Genomic DNA, 25,566 nt, shown 5'->3' with positions numbered 1-25,566 from the left:
TGCTGAATTGAATTGAATAACTATGATGAACGCTAGATCAGTGTCTGTTACTTTGTTATCATGGAGATGTGTAGTTTTGTTTTCTTCATGTGGAATTTTTAGTGTTTCTTAGTCACAGCAATTGATAGATTCCAGAGATATTCATTTAGCAAGGAAGGAAGCACCTACTAGGGACTGTGCTAAGTACTGGGGATATGAAGAAAAAAGCTGAGAGTCTCTAACCTCTAGGAACTTGCTACTACTGTACAATATCTTAACTAAAGCCCGAGTGCATTCTCCAAGTTGATCAGAAGGGGGAAAAAGTGTGATATTAATGTATTTAACCTTATTTTGGAAGAAGTTTCATTTAACAGGTCCTATCATTCCATCCTTCTCAATAAACTCCAGTGGCTCCTTATTGCCTGCAGGATCAAATACAAAATTCTCTAGCATTTGAAGCTCTTCATAGCCTAAGTCTTTCCTATCTTTCCGGTTTTCTTAAACTCTACTCCCCATCGGATATGTTTTTTCAATTCAGTGATTATGGCCTCCTGGCTGTTCCACAAACAAGACACTGCCTCGTGGCTCAGGGCATTTTCTCTTCTTTCCTCCAGGCTTTGAAAGTTCTCCCTCCTCTACTCCAATTATTGACCTCCTTGGCTTTGTTTAAGTCCCAACTAAAACTCTATATTTTAATACAAGCCTTCACTATTCTCTTTTAATTCTAGTGCCTTGACTCTATTAATTATTTCCTATTTACCCTGTGTATTGTTTGTTTTGTGTATATTTGTTAGCCCATTTTCTCCCACATTAGAATGTAAACTTCTTGAGGGCAGAGAATATTTTTGCCTCCTTTTGCATCCCCAGTGGTGAGCACAGTGCCTGACATTTAATAAGTGGTTTTTGAGTGATTAGCTTGTAGAGAAAGTTGAAGGTCCTTCAGAAAACAAAAAAAAAAACAAAACAAAACAAGAGAACTTTTTTTGTTTGGCCATAAGATCAATGAAGAAACAATAACATCTCCTTTTTAGTTTAGTCTTAATATGAAGTTAGACTGGAGAGGATGGCGTGGGGAGAGTATCTCTTCAGGATAAAGTATTTGAAGGAAAATATTTCCATCCAACTATGCAACCATTTATTACTTTGTGAACAAAAGCCAGGATTCCAGGATTCCAGAGATTCTACACTAGACTTTGGGCTTCAAGGATAAAGATGCTGTCTCCTCATGTGTGTCCAACTACTGATGGATTTTAATGCTGTCCAGTCACATTACATTTGGACTCTGAGCTGTAGGGAGCCCATTTTCAGCCCCCTGGTGGATATGGTGAGTGGCTATCTCAAGTAGGGCAATATAATTGTATTTAGAACTATTTATAGGAGAGAGAAACAGGGTCATCATCTTCCCAAAGCATGTGGAAAACATCTTGAAGCACCCCCTAACAAAAGCCTGAGGAGGAAATAGGTAACTGTGTGCTTCTCATCTCAGGTGGGCACAAATGGCCTTAGAAGAAATCAGTATGTTTTAAGGTCTCAGAGTCTGTGTCCTGAAGAGCGCTTCTGTCAAGACTGGGAAGAAAGGGAATAGATTGGAAGAAGGTCATTTAGCACAAAATACATAGGGAACCTCAGAGGCTGAGAAAATCAATTGAATCTCTACTCCTGGGAAATGTCAAATAGTTAAAGAAGAAAACTGATGAAGTGCATAATTAAGGTTTGTTTTCAGTGTTAAATGTTGTATTACATTTTATCTTTTAAATATATTTTATTTATGTCTTTGGTTTACACAAAACAATCATTTTTGGAAATTTCTCTTGCACTAGCTAATTTTTTAAGAAATGAAAGTCTCCTTTTAAAAAAGAAAAAAAATGAACTTTTCTTCATTTTGTACAACTTTCTGCCCTAGTAGTGTACCACCTCTCTCCTGAAAGGAGGGAGGTATGTCTCATACCCTGTTCTCTGGCTTTATTACTTGTTTCAAATCTGACTTCCTTGTAGTGAGCTTTTAATAGTATGTGGTTAGTATCAGTGCTTTATAATTTACCAAAAGCTTGCTAATCAATATTTCACTGGAAGATACTGATAAATAATTAGTTAATTTTGTTATTAACAATAAAATTATCTTATTTTGCATAGTACTTTTTAATTTATGTTTTCATATACCTTCTTTCATTTGTTCATCAGATCATTGAATCATATATTTAGAATTTGGAGGGAACTTATTGTTCATTTGTATAGATTTTTATAAATGAAGAAGATGAGATTGAGTGGTCAAATTATTTGTCCAGCGTGACACAGTTAGTTTAAGGTTTGTCATATTAGGCTTTTGAAATAGGCAGGACAGAAATCTTTACTTTGCAGGTAAGAAAATGGAGACTTAGAAAGCTTAAATGATTTAAGTTCATGCAGCTAGTAAGTGGGAGAAGTATTACTTAAACCAAGAACTTTTGACTTTATACCTAGTGCTCTTTTCACTAAACAAAAGTGAGTGTGTCTAAGTTTCTCAAAGATCCTCACATATTAGAAGGGGCCATTTGCATATTTGATCAAAAAATTATACATTATAAAGAAAGTAATGGATCAACAATTTATGTGGTCTGCTTTGACTATAGTACAGATCATAAGTCCTCATTTTCTGGCCAATTGCTAACACCTGATACTCATTCACTGCAATTTGATTCTCAGGAACCATCCTTGGTCATTTCACTTTCTTCCTTGTTCTACTTTCTTCACACAGTGGAGGGATGGAGCCAAGATGGTGGAGTAAAAGCAGGGCCTTGCTTGAACTCTCCCCCAAACACCTCCAAAGACCTGTAACAATGACTCTAAATAAATTCTAGAGCTGCAGAACCCACAAAACGACAGAGTGAAATAAATCTCCAACCCAAGATAACATGGAAGGCCAACAGGAAAGGTCTAGCATATCTGACTAGGAGTGGAACACAGTCCAGCATGGGCCACGCCAGCACAGACGGGGCTGGAGCAGGCCTCAGGGGATTGAATCACTGCCAGCTGTGGTGGTTTCCAGACTTTTCAATCCACAAACACCAAAGACAAAGTAGAAGGTCAGTGGGGAAACTCTGTCAGACCTGCGTGAGAGAAGAGCACGGTCTGACCCAAGCCTTGGGAGACAGAGGTGGTGGCAGTGCCGGCAGTTGCAGCAGCAGCTACTGCTTCTGGAGCTCTCAGCCCACAGATGGGGATTGAAATGATCTCTTTGCTGGCATTGAAGCAGGATTGTCTTGCTTTGCCCTGCTTGGATCTGAGTCAAAGTCCTGGATAGCGTTCCTGAGGTGAGGAGGAGTGCTGGCATGGCAGAGCTTGTGGTATCTGTGGAGAGGGAATCCTCCTCACAGTTTAAAGGCAGAATAGAATGCTTGTGGTCACTCACAGACCAGAGCACAGGGCAGGAGAGACGTAAACAGCTCTCCTTTGGTCATACCACCTTAGAAGAACTGAAAACTTATAGGTGCCTAGTAGTATCTCTGACAGCAGTGCACAAAACCCCTGAAACTTGGGACAGAGCACTCTCCACTCTGGAAACAGAGTCCTACCCTGACAAAGAGCTCAAAAGTCAAGTAACTGGCTGGGAAAATGAGCAAACAGCATAAAAAAACCAGACTGTTCTTGCTTTCATGACAAAAAAGATCAAAACATACTACCAGAACAAAACAACAAAGTCAAAGCTCCTACATCCAAAGCTACAGAGAAAAATATGAATTGGTAGCAGGCCATGGAAGAGCTCAAAAAGGAGTTTGAAAATCAAACAAGAGAAGTAGAGGAAAAATTGGGAAGACAAATGAGAGTGATACAAGAACAAGTCAACAGCTTGCTAAAGGAGACTCCACAAATACTGAAGAAAATTACACCTTAAAAAATAGACTAACCCAAATGGAAAAAAAAGTCCAAAAAGCCAATGAGGAGAAGAATGCCTTAAAAAATAGAATTGGCCAAATGGAAAAAGAGGTCCAAAAGCTCACTGAAGAAAATAATTCCTTAAAAATTAGAATGGAGCAAATGGAAGCTAAGAACTTTGTGAGAAATCAAAAAATTACAAAACAGAACAAAAAGAATGAAGAAATAGAAAACAAGGTAAAATATCTCATTGGAAGAACCACTGACCTGGAAAATAGATCCAGTAAAGATCATTTAAAATTTTTTTGACTACCTGAAAGCCATGATTAAAAAACAAATGTTAAATATTGTTTTTACATGTAACTAGGAAATAAGATATACAGGCAATGGGGTATAGACATCTATCTTGTCCTACAGGAAAGTAAGGGGAAAGGAGATAAGGGTGGAGTGATAAAAGGGAGGGTAGACTGGTGGAAGGGGTAATCAGAATGCATGCCATCTTGGAGTGGGGGGAAGGGGAGAGATAAGGAGAAAATTTGGAACTCAAAATCTTGTGAAAATTAATGTTGAAAACAAAAAAGAAATAAATTAGTTTAAAAAAAGAAACAAATAATTACATATATGTATAAAAATAGAGCCTTCATGAAGATATCTTTCCATTTAGTGTAGATTATCACAAATAAGATTATTCTACTGGTGTAGAAAATAATTTTCTTTCTTAGATTAACATTAGCAAACATTTATTAAGCACCTACTATATGCAAGGCATTGTAATACCAAAACAAAGACAAAATGGTCCTTTTCCTCAAGAAGCTTACATTCTACTGGACAGCTATAACACACTAACAATGCAAAAATATAAGAATTATGGTTTACATTGATTCACCTGCACTTAGAATACCAAGCACAATCTATCCCATATCATGGAATGAAAACAAAAGCTTTTTTTGTCTTTAAGAGATAAAACTATGATTTTTATTTCAATAATAAAAGAAATCCCTAAAATATTCATTGCCCCCTTTGAATCTCAGCTGCCTTTATCAAGCCATTGGACCATGTTCTATTCCATGAATTGCAATAAAAAAAGGAAGAAAATGGCATTTTTACGAGCTTAAGCATAAATGATCTTGCATCATTAATTTGTATACATACATGTATATGCATAAGTATATGTGTATTCAGATCTGTATGCTTAATTCAATGTACTTCTTTTCCTACCTAAAGCATCTTACTTGTGTTGAATAAGATACATACAACTGCTAATACGAAACAGGCAAATTTAAATAAGCATGGAAGAAGAAACTAAAGACAGTATTCCGTGGTTCTGTGGTTCACAAACCTTATTTATTTTATTATAATTTCTCCTTTGTTTTGAAGGAATGAAAACAGAGACTACCTTTAGGGAATGTATTTGTCCTGTTCCAGGTTAAGGACCCTTAAATATTCATTGTAGGTTCAAAGTGGGTCCTTTGATTTTCATATTAATCTAAAATGTACAGTTAAACAATGTTTAATAGTATTTTATTTTTTCCCCAGTTGCATGTCAAGAAAGTTTTTAACATTCATTTTTACAAAATTTTGAGTTCCAAATTTTTCTCCTTCCTCTCTTCTGAAAATGGTAGGCAGTTTGATATAATTTATATGTGTGCTATCATGTAAAAATGTTTCCCTATTAGTTAGAGTTGTGAAAGAAGAAACAGATAAAAAAACTCCAAGAAAGAATGAAGTCAGTGGAAAAAATATGCTTCAATCTGTATTCAGAGTCCATGAGATCTTTATGTGGATGTGGATAGCATTGTCCTTTGTCCTTGTCTTGGATCGTTGTGTTGGTGAGAAGAGCTGAGTCATCACACAATGTTGCTGATATTGTATACAATGTTGTCCTGGATCTGCTCATTTCACTTTGCATCAGTTCATACAAGTCTTTCCAGGTTTTTCCGAAGTCTGCCTGTTTATTGTTTCTTATTGCACAATGATATTCCATTCCATTCATAAACCCCAGCTTGTTCAAACATTCCCTAATTAATAGGCATCCTCTCAATTTCCAATATTTTACCACCATGAAAGGGGCTGCTATAAATATTCTTGCAAATTTAGGTCTTTTTTCTCCTTTTAATGATCTCTTTGTAATGCAGACCTATTAGTGGTATTGCTGGATCAAAGGGTATGCACAATTTTATAGCCATTTGGACATAGTTCCAAATAGCTTTTCAATTCACAACTCTACCAACAATGCATTGCTGTCCCAGTTTTCCCACATCCTTTCCAACATTTATCATTTTCCTTTTTGTCATATTAGCCAACCTGACTGGTGTGAGATGGTATTTCAGAGTTGTTTTAATTTGCATTTCTCTAATTAAAAGTGATTTAAATCACTTCTTCATATGCCTATAGATAGCTTTGATTTCTTCATCTGAAAAATGCCTGTTTGTACCCTTTGACCACTTACCAATAGGGAATGGCTTGTATTCTTATTAATTTGACTCAGTCATCTATATATTTGAAAAGTGAGGCCTTTATTGAGACCCTTGCTATAAAGATTGTTTCCCAGATTTCTGCTTAATTTCTAATCTGGGTCATATTTTTTTTTTTACAAAAGCTCTTTAATTTAATATAATCAAAATTGTCTATTTTATATTTTGTAATGCTCTTTACCTCTTGTGTGGTCATAAATTCTTCCCTTTTCCATAGATCTGACAGGTAGACTATTCCTTGGTCTTATAATTTGCTTATGGTTATTTTGTTTCCTCATTGCCTATTCTAATTCTTTCACTTTCTTTTTCTTCTCTCATTGCTATAGCTAACATTTCTTGTACTATATTGAATAATAGTGGTGATAACGGGCTGTAACAACAATGTTACTTGCTGCCACTGTGGCTGTGCAAGGCCAATAACACCAGCACACAGGAGGGCTGCTGGCACAGGTTCTTTGATCTGCTTTTCTAAGAAAAGAAAAGCAATTTTAAGGGGTTAACAATCTCACTTTTTATTAAACATACATATATTGTACACTTAGTTCAGGGGAAAGATTCAGCACCTTGAACTTCAGAGCAAATACAAACAGAAATTACAGAAAAAAAAACAGTAAGAAAAATCCCATTTTGCTTGCCCTTACACAGGCATCCTTCCTTCACCCCCAATCTTATTGCGAAGGCTATAAAAGTCATTCTTGATAAACAGTACACCTTCCTTGTGGTACATTATGTGTATATATGTACACATATATAACTCATAGTATTGATTCCAAAATAAATCTACAAAAGGAATCATCATCATCATCATCAGCTTCATCATCATCATCTTCACTGCAGACCTTCGACTCAACTAAAATATCTCTATCTCTACCCATATTTATGTATCTATTTATAAACACAAATGTCTAAAAATGTGTATCATATATTTATATATCGATATATAGATACCTATCTTTACATATGTGTATATTACATCTATATCTAATATAGATGTAGTATATAGATATTTAAGTTTACATGTATCTATATATCACATATGCAAATAGGCCTATATGTTAATATAGTGTATCTTTATGTATATATTGTATCTCTAGAATAAAAATATATCTAGGGATATACTATAGATGCAATATATAGATATAATACTGATATTTCTATATCTCTGCATACATATTATATAGAGAGATATCAATATATCAGTCAGTCAATAATCACTTAGTAAAACCCCATTATGTGCCAGGCTGTATGCATGCTGGAGGTACAAGAAAAGTAATAGACATTCCCTGCCCTCAAGGACCTCACAATATTAATGTAGATGTAGGTAGAGTTAGATCTGAGGTGAAAGTGTCTCTTGTATTTTCATCATCACTGATATAATCTCACATATGGTATCATTTTGACTCAGCACCTATCCAAATCTGCCCCAATATTAGCCACTTGTCTTTATTGATTTAGGGAAAAAAGGAGTAGATATGAAAAGTGGATGTTCTAAATTTAAATTATTTTTGCATTGTTAGATTCCTACTCCTACATCTATCTTGTAAATCTTGGTCACTCTCTTAAAGTCATGTCAATTTGCCCAAAGAATGAAATTCCTACCTCATGTGTTCTTTAGGAATGACTAAGAGGAATGAAATGCATCTGGACGTTACTATTGAGTTTTCCTCTTTAGAAAAATTGAAAACTGACAGGCCTCTATGTTCTAGAATCTCCAAATTCCTGATGTTGAGAGTGTTTCTGTGCACTGATATATTAACAGGAGCATTGTAAAAGAATAGAAAAGAACACTGGATTTGGAGTCAATCACTTGAGTTCATATCTCAGGCCTCTTTCTACCTGGGTGACCTTGGGTAAATATCTTTAATTCTGTAAGTCATAGTTTCCTCATGTTTAATATGAGGAAGTTGGACTTTCTGGCCACTATGGTCCTTGCCATTTCTAGATCAATGATCCGTGATCCAATGGGCCTATTTCCTAACTCCATATGAATATAGGGAAAACAAAAATAACAACTCTCCTGATCTGCTTTTGAATTATTGATAGAGACAGACTACCATGTTCAATAAATAAATGAGTAAAACAAATAATGTCCCCAATTTGTCCCATTGTTTTATGCATGAGTTACACTGTGGACTCTATTTCATTAAGAAAGATTACTGGCATTGTGATAAGACTACAGTGGAAAACGGTGGAGAAATTACTGTTAGCAAAAGGTTTGCAAAAACACAAAGGAAAAGCAAACAAAACTAAAATCTTTTTGCTGACCTTTAAGGTTTTTCTTTTGTTTTACCTTTGATGATTATTTGGTGTCTCAAAAAGAGATTCTCTGCGTATGAAAGTACATGTTATAAATCTACAATTAGGCTATTTTTATATATATGCACACACATATGTATGTATATGTGTGTATGTATACGTGTGCATATATATACACACAATGTATATATATATATATACACACAATGCGTGTGTGTGTATATATATACATATATATACATATATACATATATGTATATATATATATATATATATATACATATATATATATTCTCTGAGCCTCATTTCCCATTTCTATACATTCAGTAAACAAATCCACAGACTCAAATGAGCCAGTGTATATAAAACAATCTTTAAACTTTAAAGTTTCATGCAAGTATCTGTATTTTAATAATTGCTTTTATTAGAGTCAGTTAGTGACACAGTGACTAGACCACTGGATCTGAAGTCAGGGAGAGAAGATCTGAGTTCAAAAATGACCTTGCACACTTAGTAGTTGTGTGATCCTGGGCAAGCCACTTAACTTCTACCTGCCCCAATTTTCTCATCTGTAAAATGGACATGATAATGGCATCTATCTCATAACAGTTGTTATAAGAATAAAATGAGATAATATTTTCAAACAGCTGTACACACCTTAAAGTGCTTTATACATAAATGCTAGATATTATCAGCAAGAGTATCATCTTCTTCTTCTTCATCATCATCATCATCATCATCACTCAAAAAAGACATTCATTAACCTTGAAAGTGAATCGAATGGCTAAGTCTTAATTTATATAAGCCTTTCATGTTCATTTCAAAAGACTTACTATTTTAAGTGCCCCCTCTTCATTTTAAAGAGGTTATAAGCAATACTCTTCTGTCACTCTCCTTCATCCCTGTGCCCGGAGTAGAAGAAAACTACTCTTTGTCCCCATTTTATGGCAAATGGCACTGGCTAAAGGCAAGAATTTAGAGGTGTTCCCAATAGTGTACTTAAGGTGAGGACTGAATATGATGAAGAAAGCATAATTTTAAGTCATCATTGTGCTTATAGGCCTTCCCCTGCTTTGGGATAATAATCATTGCACTCTGGGTAGGAGCCACTTGTGAAGGAGTTAAAATCACTCTGAAATTGTCCTGACTTGACCTGTTCTTATAAGCAGCCTATAAAGAAACAGCCATAACACAGGCCCTCCTCAGTGCAAGGGAGAAATAAGAGTTGAATAACTTGTATGAGAATTGATTTTTCCATTTGAGGAAGTAAATTCAAGTAGTGAGAGAGCCAAAAGTATTCTATGTGATTGAAACCAAGTGACCTTTCACATTAAATGTAAATTAATAAAATAACTTTAAAAATGTATATTGATATTTCTATGTCCAATTCTGCTCCCCAAAGGTTTTTGTGATTTCATAAAAAAGTTCTAGTTCAAATTTTTCTTTAAAATCTAACAACAAATTAGTTCCATGATTGTCTATTACATATACAATAGTTATTAAGGTTATTTTTGTTTTGTACTGTAAAATCCAGACTAGCACCAGTGATTCATTTTACAGAAATGTATTGGGGAAATATTTGTGCTTGTTGATAATTAAGGTCAGAATAACAGAGGAAAAAAACCTATTTGTTAAATGAAATAACATTGCAGAGGGGGGCAGTTATATACATAGGGCTGATGCTATAAATGTCACCAGTAGCAGTGGGCAATTGGTAGGATATTATAATAGGGAAGATTTACAACTTTATGGTTAGTATTTGGTTATAATGATCCCAATAGTGTTTTTTGCAAAGTTGTTATTAGATGCAACCTTATATAAGGAATGCTTAAATATATTTCAAAAGTACCAAGTGGATATTTTCTGATAATACGTTAGTGTTTATATACTGTTTTCAAATCAATTCAAATATGTCATCTTATTTGAACCTCACAACAGCCCTGGGAGGTAGGTCCTGTTCTTATCCCAACTTTAGAGTGGAAGCCAAAGCTAAGATTGGTTAAGTGATTTGCCCTGGGTCACACAGCTGGTAAGTGGCTGAGGCAAAACTTGAATGCAAGTCTTTCTGACTTTAAGTTCATCACTCTATTATTATTTTTTTCCTTTCTTTATTTTAGTTTTCAACATTCATTTCCACAAGATTTTGAGTTCCAAATTTTCTCCCCATCTCTTCCCTCCTCCCCCCACCCCATTCTGGTTACCACTTCCCCCAATCTGCCCTCCCTTCTATCACCCCTGCCTCTTATCCCCTTCCCTTCTACTTTCCTGCAGGGTAATATATCCAATTCAGTGTGTATGCTATTCCCTCCTTAAGCCAGATCCAATGACAGTAAGGTTCACTCCTTCCCTTTCACCTACCTCCTCTTCCCCTCCTTTGTAACAGCTTTTTCTTGCCTCTTTTATGTGAGATAATCTACAATATTCTATCTCTCCCTCCTTCTCCGAATATAGTCCACTCTCACCCCTTAATTTTATTTTTTAGATATCATCCCTTCATATTCAACTCACCCTGTACCCTCTTTCTATAGATAGATAGATAGATGGGTAGGTAGATAGATAGATAGATAGAAAGATAGATAGATAGATAGATAAATGGATATCTGTTTCTATCTATCTATCTATCTATCTATCTATCTATCTATCTATCTATCTATCTATCTATCATCTTCCCTCCAATTACCCTATTACTGAAAAAGGTCTCATGAATTACAAATTATCATCTTTCCATGTAGGAATGTAAACAGTTCAACTTTAATAAGTCCCTTATGATTTCTCTTTCCTGTTTATCTTTTCATGCTTCCGTTGATTCATGTATTTGAAAGTCAAATTTTCTATTGAGTTCTGGTCTTTTCAACAAGAATGCTTGAGATTCCTCTATTTCACTGAATGTTCATCTTTCCCCCTGAAGTAGTATACTCAGTTTTGCTGGGTAGGTGATTCTTGGTTTTAATCCTAGCTCCTTTGTCCTCTGGAATATCATATTCCTTTAATATATACTTCTGGGCATCTGTGAATTTTCACTTCTTCTAAGGTGGTATGATCAAAGGTGAGGAGTTACTCCTCTCCTGGCCTGTGCTGTGGTCTGTGAGTGACCTCAAGCACTCCTTTCTGCCTTGGAACCATGAGGAAGATTCCCTCTTCAGAGCTGCTACAAACTCTGCCATGCTCCTCCTTGCTCCAGCACTGTCACTCAGGGCTGTGACCCAGATCCAAGCAGGGCAAAGCAAAAGCATCCTGCCTCAGTGCCAGCAAAGAGATCCCTTCAATCCCGCTCTGATCAGCAGCTTGATCACCCTACCATCTGTGAACCTGGAGCTCTGGAAGCAGCCACTGCTGCTGCCACCACCTCCACCACCTTGTGGCTGGAGCTGGAATTTTCTCTTGTCTCTGCCAGGTCCAAAAGAGTTTCCCCACTGACCTGCTAAGTTGTCTTTGGTGTTTGTGGGTTGAGAAGTCTGGAAACTGCCACAGCTGCCAGTGTATACACCCACATTGGATTGTACTCAGCTCCCAGCCTGGCGTGATAGACCTTTCTTGGCAATCTTTCAGGTTTTCTTGTGCTGGAGATCTGCTTCACTCCATTATCTTATAGATTCTGAAATTCTAGAATTTGTTGAGAGGCATTTTTGCAGGTATTTGGAGAGGTTTCAGGGAGAGCTCAAGCTAGTCCCTGCTTTGAGTCCACCATTTTGGCTCCACTCCCCAGTGTTATCACTTTATTATGGTGTTTCACTGTCTAAGGGAAGTGGCAAGATATTAGATAGTACATAATATTCTGGAGTTTTAATGGACTGTTTCTGGTTTTCTAGGCATATAACTTCTTGTTGTCCAAGCATTCAGTCATGTCTGACTCTTCATTACTCCGTGAAACATACTGTCCAAGGTGTTTCTTGGCAGAGGTACTGAGGTAGTTTGCCATTTGCTTCTCCAGCAGAACATAACTTACTATAACATATTTTAATATATACTAATATCATAGGTGCAATTCTGATGATCTCTCAGTTTCCTTTAAGACCAATAGTTTCCATTCCACTTGAAATATCAGTCATTTATATATACATGGTTCTTTGAGTGCTATTGTGTTCCAAATTCAAGATGCCACCGAGATGAGAGGACCATCAAATAAGGTCTGGTTTGCTACCTAGATGTTTAAGGTAGATGGCAACATATTCAAAAGCTGATAAAATACAGAATGTTGTTTTATAGAAGAGAGTATATTAGAACTCCTTTCATTAGACAAAGTTGTAAATGTTCCTTTATTTAAAAAAAAACTCCTTTTTGCTTGACTGGCTGAATTTATTAATAACTTACTAAGACCCTGCTAATTGCACTGACAGAGAAAGCCATTAAAGCTAAGTACATTTTGAAAGTTATAAAATTGCCAAGGATAAGATATCAAGGCTTCCTATATAAAAATGGCAATTTATTTTAAGGAGCAAAATTTAGTTTAAATGATTTGTAATGATATATCTTACCTCATTTTGAAAAAAAAAGTAATAAAGACTTAGAAATAGGAAATGTCTACTAATTAAATCTTTAGCAAGAAATGAGATAAGGACTACTCTTGCAACTATTATAAAACTTTGAAAACTACAAACAGATTCAGCAAAATAAAAATGCTGGATTTCTTAATACTGCTTCCTTACTTTGTTTCTTGCCATTATCAGGTCTTGGGGGATTAGGGAAAAATATGAAAGAGAAGATGAAGATGAGTTTAAGTTCTAATAACATATACAGGTAAAAGGAACATTTGTGTCAAATGCTAGTATTTATTATAGAGCGTGAAATATTCTTATTACTGCTATAGTTCTGTAATCAAATGATTCTAGGATGATGCTCAGTGGGAGCTGCTATTTCCCTGCTATTCCTGGAAAGGTCATTCCAAATGGAAAGCATTAGTCAGTGGTAAATAAAGTGGTTTCAACAATGAATATAGGGAAAATAAGAGCAAAAGAATATATTCACAACCAGGGGTTTGTTTCACATTGAGGCAACTCATTATTGCAGTGGATTGAGTTCTAGACCCAAGAACACCTATCTACCTCACCCCCTTTGCTTACTAACTGTGTGACCCAAGGAAAGTCAATTGATTTTTCTAGACTTCAGTGTCTTCATCTGTAAAGTGGCAATAATATTAACACTCACCTTGTTGTGAGGCTTCAGTGAGATGGTATATGTAAAATAATTTGTCAATCTTGAAGTACTATGACACGTTAGCTATTAATATGAGACGTAAGATTTTGTCTGTTTTCCTCTTTGGCTACACAAATGATGTCAGTATATTAGAGTACCCAACACTGCCACCTTCCTGCCATATCCCTTGTACACTTTTAGAGATGAGCAGTACATAAAATATATTTTGTGCTCTTCTCCTTCATATGGTAAGTGCTCTTCTCCTTTATTCCTCAAGTTTTCTCGAGTTTTTAAGTGGTGTAGGAAGGTTGCCATGTGAGGGAACAGAAAGATCTCATTTCACTGTGCTAGAAGATGGAGTGTTTAAGACCATATGGGGGCAAAGTTACATATATGAGAGGTTGTTCATTTCTAACACACCTGACAGTCTTCTTCTTCTTCTTTTTTTGTTTGAAGGTCATATCACTGCTAGTGTAAACCATAATGAAGAAGAAGTTATTTCCCTTAGTCATTTCATGAAGACACTGATGTGAATTTTAATAGGTGCACTCCACTGAATATCCTATAACATTTCAAGTATTCCTTTTATATGAAACTGTCTCATAAAGGGAGGTCCAAACTGGATTTTTAAATTCTTTATTGCTCCATGAACTAACAAACAGTAGTAGAGATACTGGTAGTTGTAGTAGTAGTAGTAGTAGTAGTGGTAGTAGTAGTAGTAGTGGTACTGGTGGTGGTGGTAGTAGTACTAGTAGTAGCAGTAGTAATGGTGTTGGCCTTAATGGGAGGAGGAGAAAGAAGTAAACGGCAGAGAAAAAGGAGAATAAAAAGGAGGAAGAGGAGGAACAGCAGTAACATCTCCAATCTAATCTCCACACAGCCACCAAAATTATTTTCTTAAAACACAAGTCTGACAATGGCACTCCCCTTCTCAGTAAACCCTCACTGACTCCCTGTTGTCTTCAGCATCAAATGTTTTCTTCTATTCTTTTCCTATTCATGACTTGCACTCAAACTATCTTTCCAGCCTCATCATTCATTGCCTTGCTTCAATCTTCTTATGATCCCAATCCAGTTGACTTTCTTTCTACTCAATACACAATACTCCATGTCCCACCTTCTTACCTTTGTGCAAGTTTGGCATCATGCCTAGAATGTGCTCCCTACTCATATCTACCTGTTAAAATCCCTAGTCACATTCAAGTTTTAGATGAAGTGTCCCCTTCTACCCGGGTCCTTTTTTGGTCTCCCAGACTACTAGTACCTTCTCACCAAAACTTTTCTATCTACATACATATGCGCTTATGTTCATCTCCCTATTATAATATAAACTCCTGAGGACGTGGACTATTTCACTTTTGTCTTTGGATCCCAAGGATGTAGGAAAGAGTGTGGCACATAGAAGGAGCTTAATAAATGCTCATTTATCGACCTGGTAGTAGTGGCAGTACTAGTAGCTTTAATAGCAACAGTGGTAACAAAGCAGTAGCTGAAGAAGTAATAATAATGGAAGACATTTTAATTAGAAGCAATAATGGCAGAGTTAATATTAGTAGAGTAATAATCATTTATTTTTCTTTTCAAAGGACCAGTATTTTCACCATGTAAGGAGCTCCTTGTGAGAAATTCTACCAGTGCAGATCAGCACCTTCTCAACAATGTATAGTCTCAGAGAACTGCCTTGAACAATAAGAGGTTAACTCACTTCTCCCATGTGACAGAGCAACTATGTGCCAAATGCAAAACTTGAACTCAAGACTTCTTAATGCCAAGACAATCTCTCTCTATTCATTAAAACACCCAACCACCAATAGCAATGGTAACAGCTTCTGTCTCTACAATGACACTTTGCAAAGTAGTCTCTCAAGAACAAGCCTATAGGGATGCTTCTACAACAGATGTTATTTCCCTGTATAATATAAGAAAACACTCTCAAAGAGGTAAAGAAATCTGCTCAAGGTTACATAGCTTTATTGTTCAGTCTCTCAAATGCCAAGACTCCATTTCATTCTGTACAAACCAGTAGAAATATGCTAAGGTGAGAGGCTGAATTCCTTTTTTTCAAACATAGCACCTGCACATAGTAGTCCTAGTGCTCAATAAATATGTATTGAATGAATGAATACATTTTGTCAAGAAACAACATAGCCTAATGAATAGAGAGCAGGCCTCTGGGTCTTCACTTTTGCAAAAAACCATGTGTTCCCAGGTCTAACCTGTCAGGTGGCTTTCTAAGATTATAAGTTGCATAACAGTTGTCAGTAGGCATTGCTAGAGGGAATTTCCTAACTGTGAGTACCTTATACAAAAGAAAATACAGTCAGGACAATCTAACCAGAATTATAATAATAGTAATAACAAAAACAATAATTTTCTTATTCTGTTTTGATTGTTCTCATAACCTGTCATGAGTCAAAGAGAGATTTATCGGTCATATAAAATATGCAGCCAGCACCTTGGTTGAACTCCTGGGATGAACGTATAAGAGAATGTGAATAAGTGTCACACAGGATGGGCAGGTATGGAGGAGTGATGATTTGCATCACTGGAGAGAACTACTAAATGAAGAATAATATTGTATGGAACCATTTGGGTATTCAAATGTGAAATAAAGTAACTTAAGGCCGGAGTTCACTTTCAAAAGGATGCTTTTGTTCTTAGATTAAAAACCTGGATTTGAACCTTTCAAAAGACTCTTTAAAGTACGAGTGCTTCTGGTCAACACTGAAATTAAATTTAGAGAACAGGGAAATGAGCCAAGGCAAGTCAGAATAATATTGGTCATATTCTCCTCATTGTCTTATAATCTTTTCTTTTCATTGTGATTTTTATAGACTTCAGTTCTTATCCTCAGTCCACCTAGTATTGCAGCTTTTCACCTTGACTTCCCCTTCAAAGCTGTTTAGCTTGGAAGGCATTTGTTTCAAGTAAGCAAGGAGTAAATTCCTTTTGTTTGTTTTTCTTCCCATTATCTATATGAGGGTAATCAAAAACAGCAGCTGGAAACAGCCTCTTCTTGCAAGTGAACAGATCTATTCAAGTAGTATGTTTCCAGAAAATGTCAGTTCTCCCAAAGCTAGTTTGAAATGAGTATTGTCTATCTGAGGCTTCTTATTACCAAACGAGTTGGGAATTGGTCACCATTGAGTAATTCTTCAGAGGAGGTCACTGGAAGACCTCAATCCTGAGCTAATACATAGTTGAATATAACATGGAACTAGCTAAATGGAATGCTCTTCAAGGGGTAACTGGATAGCACAGTGGATACAGCACCAGCCCTAGAGTCAGGAGGAACTTAGTTCAAATCTGACCTCAGACACTCACTAGCTGTGTGACCCTGGGTGAGTCACTTAACCCTGATTGCCTCCAACCCCCTTGCCCTCCAAAAAAGAGTACTTGCAAAACTCAGGATTCATGGGGATGATGGTCAAATGATTGCTAGCCATCAAAAGACTATGGGGTGAAGAAAGTAAATAAGATTAATTCTCTCTTACTTTGTCCTAACTGGAATAGAAAAGCACTGAGGAGAAACAGAGGGAAAACTCTGGGGAAAGAATGATCTAAAGACCTAAAAAAACAAACAAAGGTGGTTGCACACTATCATATTGGTCAGCAGAGGTGAAACTGAGATTATTTTAACCAGGGATAAAAAGATTTGGTAGAGTGGGACAGTCTGACTGAGGATATAGTTGAGCTGTGTAAGAGGGAAGTATGACCTTTATTCCTATAGAGATTTGAGGGGAAAAGAGAGATACCTCAGCAACAGTTACAGGGTCTGTGGAGCACCACAATCCAAATATAATAGTGATGGAGGTCACTGAAGGAAGGAAGAATCTTTTCTCTCTTTTACTCCCAGGGAGAAAATAGTTTCTGTCTGTAACTCCTAAATAAGCTCACTAGGACAAATCCACATTCACCCAATTATAGTTCATCTCTTTGGGGCAAATGGTTAGATCACAATGAAGCCAGAAATAGCTTATTAACTCTTTGATCTAACTTTCTATTCCAAGTGAGTGCCTTAATTTACTTTTATTCAATTCGAATTACTCCTCTCTCCAAAGAAAGCAACAAGAACCAAGAGACAACTTCCCACATATAGTAAATATCTGCTGTATGCATTGCATAATGCTAACCACTGGGCATATAATATATATATATATATATGTATATAAATATGCACATTTGATATATATGTATATATATATATGCATTACAGATGCGTGTGTACATATATATATACGTGTGTGTGTGTGTGTATATATATGTATATACATATATGTATATGAAATAAAACAGAATCCTTACTTTCCTCCATTTTGTAGGGTTTAGCAGATATGAATATTTTATTTACACTCAGTTTATGTTACTTCCTACTTGAGTGACCTTGAGCAAATCACTTAAATCCTATGGTTCTCAGCTGTAATCAAGCTGGATTCAACCACCATGAAAGCCTATTCCAGCCCTAAGGTTGGGATTCTATAAACCCACCGTCTATTTGAAAGCTTTGTCATTCTTGATAATACTCTATAAAAATAACAGATCCTGTGCATTTTTAAAAAGTAGACACACGACAGACTATAAAAGTTGTAAGGAACCCCAGAGTCCTTCAGATCTAAGCTGAATCTGACCAAGAATTCACTTTGCAAGATGTTTCATCGCTACCTACTTACGGAGCAGCCTCTGCTTGAACACCTCTACTGATGGGAAACCTATCCCATGCTGAGACAGCACATTCCTCTTTTGGGTAGTCCAACTTCTTCAGAAAATTTTCCTTACAACAAATGCAAGTTTTGCTTGTTGCTCCGAGTTCTATCCTCTGGGGTGAAGCATAATAAGTCTTATCCTTTTTTTCCATTTGACAGCTCTTCAAACGCTTAAAGAAAGCTATCATATTGTCCGTCCCTCCCCCATGCCTAAACCCAAAGAGTCTTATTTTCCCCACACTAAATATAGAGATATAGTTCCTTTGTTTGTTTGTTTGTTCGTTTTTCCAAAGAATTATAACTTAGAATTGGAAAGAATCTTGGAGACAATCAAGTCCATTGTCATTTTATAGATGAGGACACTGAAGCATGATCTCTGCTTCCCAGTTTTCCATTTCTAAGACCTCCTTGCTCTTTCAGGAATACAGTGCTTCCCTCCTCTATCAAAAATTGCGAAGAAGAATTGTAATGTTTTGAATTTTTACCTCCATATGGAAATGTGTTTTCCTTTCCTAATTTCTGTCAATGGCTTACCTTCCTCAGGACTATGTGTAGTTTATGCATTATTTCTAATTGTGGAATGTCTAGCTTTATGTCAAGGCGGAAAGGAGTTTCAGCTGACATCAGCAAGAATGATCAAGAGATTGGGGCTGGATAGAGGCTCTTCCTACTGACCCTGAAAATGCCCTTTTTCAGTTGAAAGGTCAATCCGAACTATGCAAGAGACTAATTCTTTCCAGGCTTTAGATTTGTTGCCCTTCTCTGGGCTCACTTACATAAAGGAGGTGTAATTGCTTAGACCTTGACATTGTAATTCCTTGTTCTTTTTGGGCCACCCCACCCCCCTCCTCAGTTCTGTCTATCCTGAATCCTTAATCCTTGCTTAATTTCTCATTTCAGTGGCATAATGCTAGCTCTACTTATGATTGATCTTAAGTCAGAGTCTTGTTTCACTTTTGGGAATGTTTTTGAGCTGTTTTCTAATTAAGAAGACCTGAGGAAAATTTCCCACACATTTTCTGCTTTTAATTCAATTTGACAGTTTCAGAGGGAACTGAGAACACCTCTTTGAACTGATGCAGAGTAAAGTGAGCAGTGTAAGAACAATTTATAAAAATTACCACAAAATTATAAAGAAAGGAAAAGCCTCAGAAAGATGTAAGATTTCTGATCAATGCAATGATAAATCATGTTTCCAGAGGACCTGCCACCCTACTCCTAACAGAGAGAATATAACCTTTAAATATAGAAAAAGCCCCATTTTGGGATTTGGCCAAAGAAGGAATCTGCTTCACTTGACTAGGTATATTTATTCAGAAAGTTTTTTTTTAAAGTTTAGTTTTGTTTAATTTAAGTGAGGGACATAGAGAGGAGATAAATGATTATTATTAGGAAAAAAATTAGAAATCTGTTTGACCAAGATTATTAATTGTTTTTAAGTGCAAGGCTCATTGCCAGAGAGTAGAGATATAAAGGTAAAAACAGAGGAATCCCCTGTCCTCAAGGAGGTGACAGTCTTAAAGTCCAATAAAGGCCAGCATGTATAGAGCATATTACAAGGAAAAATGAAGGATTACATATTAATAACTGAGGAAATTTCAGGCATGGTGAATATCTTTCAGGGAGGCAGGAAATGGAATGAAAAGTTTGGGGAAAGTCTAGTATTCTAATTTAACTGGAATATTGAGTTTGCAAAGGAAAACAATGTGAAATAACATCAGAAAGGTTTCTTTTCTCATGTGAACTACATTATAGAAGGCCTTCGCTACCAAATTAAGGAGCTTGTATTTTGTCCTGGAAGTAGAAAGGGGACACTAGAGAATTTTTTGAATGCAGAAAAAAACATAGATCAATGCCATGAGGATTATGTTAGCGCCTATTTGGAAGATGGGCTGAAGAGGAAAGAGATTGGAAACAGGGAGACAAATTAGGAGGCAGTTGTCCCCATGATAGTTGATGCAGTCTAGAACTAGGACAGAGACCTTGTGAGTAGAAAAAATGGTAGATGTTAGGGATGATGTTGAGGAAGAATCAGTAAAATATGGAGACTGATTGAATAAGGATTGATGGCTGTCCAAGTATCTGGTACCTTCAGCTTCAGCACATTAATATTTCTACTTAGTTTTAGCAGATTATTCATTCATTAGAATTATTCCTACATGAAATCCTACTGCCAACCACTGTGGTTTATGACTTCACTGACACCTACCTTTCCCAAGTTTTACTTCTTCTCTAGTTACTACCAGTGTGGGAGCTAGGCAATAGATTTTATTGGAGAAACAGTATAACAAAAGGGGAAAAAGAACTGGATTTGGAGTTCATAGGTCCTGAGTTCAAATCCTGACTATGCCATAGCACCACACTGCCCGCCTCAGGGGGCCATGTTTTTCCTGTTAGACAAATGATGAGAGAATAAATTTTCAGACTGTTCTGTGGTATTTGTAAATTTGAGAATAGTATTTGAATCGGTGGGAAAAAATTCAGCTTCAAAGACACACCATTAAATGCCACCCATGTAGATATTAAGATTATACAAGAAACAATAACAGACACAGTATTATGTAATGGCACTAAATCATATGTGACATATGTTCCCATAAGGGTAAAGTCCTGGGAAATATCCTCTGTATTGGTAATTTTAAATGCTAATGGAACTGTGATTTCAGTGATGTGGATACTTATTTCAATGGTACAGATCCATCTGTACCAACCCATTCAAGTCATCTCACACTGCAGACTTCTTGTCTTTGCCTTCCTAGAAATCTACCATAGAGGGTTCATCCAATATTCTAAGTGTCTTCTTCTAAACCTCTTGACATTATTTGGCTACCAGTGGGGTATGCAGGCTGCCTATTACCCTGATATCATTTATGCCACTTTTGCATACATCTATTTGTTGGTAATAGGTTAATGCATGTTCATACTCATCATGATCCTTCCCATCACTCTTTGGGGTTTATCATACCAGCAATGGACTATATCTGATTTCCAAGGACCAGCCTGTTTAAGAAGACAGAAATCATGGAGTAAAATGGCTATTTAGTGATGAAGCCTTTGGCCAGGGTATCCTTATATTCATAAATATGTAATACTTCTCCTTTATTCATCCAATTTATAACAATGAGCTTCAGTCATAAACTAAATTATGAAACTTAAAATATTTTCAATACATTCTTCACATCACAGTGAGATGTAATTCATTGTTTAGCAGGCATATCAAGTCTCAGAAAATTGTGATGGAAAAAAGTTGATTGGAAACATTTTTTTTTCTTTTTTGTCTTGTTTAGTTGAAAATATAAACATTTTAATGGGCAATTAAAGGCAGTCAGAGTGAGGTTATATCTAATTGATGTAAAATTTGAAATTGTCAATGTAAGACAAGCATTGTTTTTGAAAACATATCTCCAAGGAAATGTTATGTCAATTTAGGAACTGATCCCACTCATGACAATGGAAATGTTTCTAGATATTATTGTGCCTTGTTAAGTATAAATTTTCCTATGTGTTCCCAGTTAGCACTCTGAGTAATGTTGCCCCACAGTTCTGACATACCCAGTGTCAAATGGCTTCATGCTTTGACTGTGGGAAGTGACAGTAAATTTTATTGCACTGTCTTTCTCAACAACATAAGAAGGGGACTCATTTTTAAAAGACCAACAGCAGATTGCGTTATTCTCTGTGTTCTGTTGAGAGTAGCTATATCCCTGCTCTAACAAAGTCTTTCAGTCTGTCTTTCTGTCTTTCTATACCAGTCTTTCTAACTGGGAAATAGGGAGGCCAGAGTAGATACTTTGGAAAACTGTTGTTACTGTCAGTTCGCTCTTCATTTTCACCATGTCATCAATATGGTGAATTAAAATTCATTTCTCTCAAACAATGTTCATATTCTGCTATTAAGCTTGGAAGGACTATAGGTGAAGTGAACTCTAAAAGTGAAATGTAGAGAGTAATATCTAATTATGAGACTACTTTGATTTCCTTTAAACTTATAAAACCTGAGGTGCTGCTTAGATTTCAAACCAATTGTGGAAAACAGCAGAAAATACTTTAAAGAAGGCAAGATGTGAAGTGTGAAAATCAATATTTTGCACTATAATGCTGTATTACTTGTAAAGTTCCAATTAGCATTGAATTAGTTTTAAAAGGCTGATGATGTGATTGAGAAAGATTTGTGGTGGGTGATCATCCTCTATTTAGAGTTGGCCAAATCTATCTTTTAAAAAGTCTTTTCTGTTTTACACTATTCCAATCTTGTGATCCACAGCATCAGAATCTAGAAGAGGTTTAACTAGACATTTTTGTACCAGAATAAATAACAGAAGAAGTGGCACATTGTAGATGCACAACTGAGAGGGCAGGGAGACCCAAACCCTTGTTAGTGGAAGAGAAAGGAGGAGTCGAGGAGCTGAATCAAACTTGCTAAGCTATTTTGACAACCTACACAAGCATTTTCAGTGCTTTTTAAATTCAGCACCCTCAAAATTAAGTGCCGTGGAGTAGAGTAAGTTATGCTTCTGAGATCTATTTTGAAACACCCACTAATTATTTCAATTCAAGTTGAATCAATTTAATAAAGATTTAGTAAGTGCTTATTGTATGTTAGTCACTAGGGTTATAAACACAAAAAAGTAAAAGACCCAGTGTTTATATTTTACATGGAAAGAAATGGACATGTAGACAGAAAAGTACATATGGTCAGAAAACAAATATTTATTTAGTGTGTACTATTTGCTAGTCACTGTGCTAAGCCATGGGGATACAAAGAAAGGGAAAACACAGTCTCTGCCCTCAAAGAGCTCACATCCCGATGTGGAAGATAACATGTAAATAACCATACATTTAAGATATATGTATCTCAAAGAGAAGAAATTTGAAGTGGCATTTGGGAGGATGGGGATAGGAACTGGAAAGGACTTTCTGAAGAAAGTGAGATTTGGACTGGGTCGTAGAGGAAGCCGGAGAAGCCAAGAGGTAGAAACAAGAAAGAGCGTTCTAGGCATGAGGGACAACTGGTATAAGGCACATAGTAAGGAAGATGGAGTAGCTAGAATAGCAAGAAGGTCTCTGTCATCAGATCAAAGAGTATGTAGAGGATTGTCACAAGAAGTTGAGAAAGTTAGGATGGGGGCAGATAGTACAGGACTACAAAAGCAAAATAAAAGATTTTATTTTGATCTTGAAGGTAAATGCGAGTCAATAGAGTTCACTGAGAAGGGAGATGATGTGGTCATACTTGTGCTATATGAAAAGTAGGAAGACCAATCAGAACAATATTGTAATAGTTGAGGCATCCATCTGAGGATTTGAGGGCCTGCTATAGGAAGGTAGTTGTGAATTGAGAGAAGATAAAAGAGATGCTGTGAAGGTAAAAATGATAATACTAGAGAATAGATTGACTACAAGGAATCAGTGTGACAGAGGAGTCAAGCTTGAAACTAGGTGTTGCAAAAACTGCCCCCCACATGTAGCATGGGGTGTCTTTGTGTGGCTCAAAGGAAGGCAGAATAGAAATTTCTAGCCTCTTCTCACCCACCCTCCTCCTAGGGAAATTAGACGTCGACCACTCTGCTTTCCTCAGAGAGAGGAAACACCAGGCTTGAATGATATCTATTTACTCCCTTAAATATTTATTTGTCCAGGGAATGTGACTTCTAGGTTCAATCTAACTTCTGGTCACTGTTTAATTAATGGGGAAAGTAGGACTCCATTCAAGACTTGACTCACTTCTGACCAAATACCAGGTTCCACAATGAATACAAATAGGAATTATCCAGGAAATCTATTTATCTAAATTGGTAGCAGAAAATTGAAATCAAAGACCATATACAAACAATAATATATCCCAGACAATGCAAAACAAAGGAATTTCATTGAGAATTAGGTAGCTACACCAAGAAAAGGAGTCCCACATGTCACCCATAAGAAAATTCCCAGAAGTCTTTAGTGTAGCAAACTGAAGACAGAGACATGCTGGAAATTGTTAGCTCCTCTCATCTTGGTTCCAGAATCTTATTCTTCAGTGGGGTTGGAGACTCAGAGAAGATTGAAGACACTCCTCTCTCCCATTTTCATTAACTCCATCCTATCCCTCACACAGGCACAGGGCACTGATCTTTGACAATGAGGAGAGAGTCCCATACTGATGGGCTCTAGAACATGGATTACATAAGAAAACAAGATCAGTTTATGTGTAGAACTAACAATTTGGAAGTTTAGGAAAGGTGGATTAAGAGGAAAGGAGGGGTGGCACTTGACCTAGGCATTGGTGAAACTGTGATGGCAAAAAGACATAATATTTCAGGAACAGCATATACCCTGTGCAAAGGCATGGGAACAGAACAATTTTTGCTAGCATGTAGAATACCTGAGGGTAAGCAATATGAGATCAGTCTGGAAGTAAAGGCCATTAAATGCCAAACTGAGTGGTATATATTTATCCTGGAACAAAAGGAACCTCAGAAGCTTCTTGACTAACAGAAAGACATGGTCAGACCTGTACTTAAGTCATACAAATTTGGCAGCATTTTCTGGAATGGATTGGAGAGGAGAGAAATTGGATGCAAGGAAATTAGTCCTAAGGTTATTGCAATAATCTCTGTTGCAAATGGAGAAGAGATGGAGCTCTGTGACTGGAGGAAAAAAAGGATAAACGTTAGGGAAGTATGATTGGTGGGACTTGGTCTGGTTGAATATGTTTGGAGAGAGAGTGAAAAGTTCAAGATGGTTCCTAAATTCTAAACTTCATAATTCCAAACATGGTGATGCTCTTAACAGAAATAGGTAAATAAAGAAGAAAAACAGGTTTCAGGGTACAGATAATGAGTTCTGCTCTGGTCATTTTAAGTTGGAGCTATCTATAGAATATCTTGCTGGAGATATCTGTTGCATTAATGATGAGGGATTAGAGCTCAAAAGATGGATTAAGTCTGTTTTCAACTTGGTAGTCACCTGTTCAGATTTCTGTGTTAAAATGATCATAGATCATAGATAAGTGAATTGAAACCATGGAACCTGATGCAATTGTCCAGAGAAAAAAATATAGGGAAAGAAGAGATGAAGGTTCAGGAAAGAGCCCTGAGATCACTGAAGCATAGTGGGTAGAACATTGTGATGATCCAACAAAACAGAAGGAGGAATCAGGCAGGTAGAAGGACCAGGAAGTAGTATTA

Source organism: Trichosurus vulpecula, chromosome 6 (assembly GCF_011100635.1).
Source record: "Trichosurus vulpecula isolate mTriVul1 chromosome 6, mTriVul1.pri, whole genome shotgun sequence".
NCBI lineage: Eukaryota > Metazoa > Chordata > Mammalia > Diprotodontia > Phalangeridae > Trichosurus > Trichosurus vulpecula.
The sequence above is the reverse complement of the archived record's forward strand: the minus strand, read 5'-3'. Positions refer to the sequence as shown.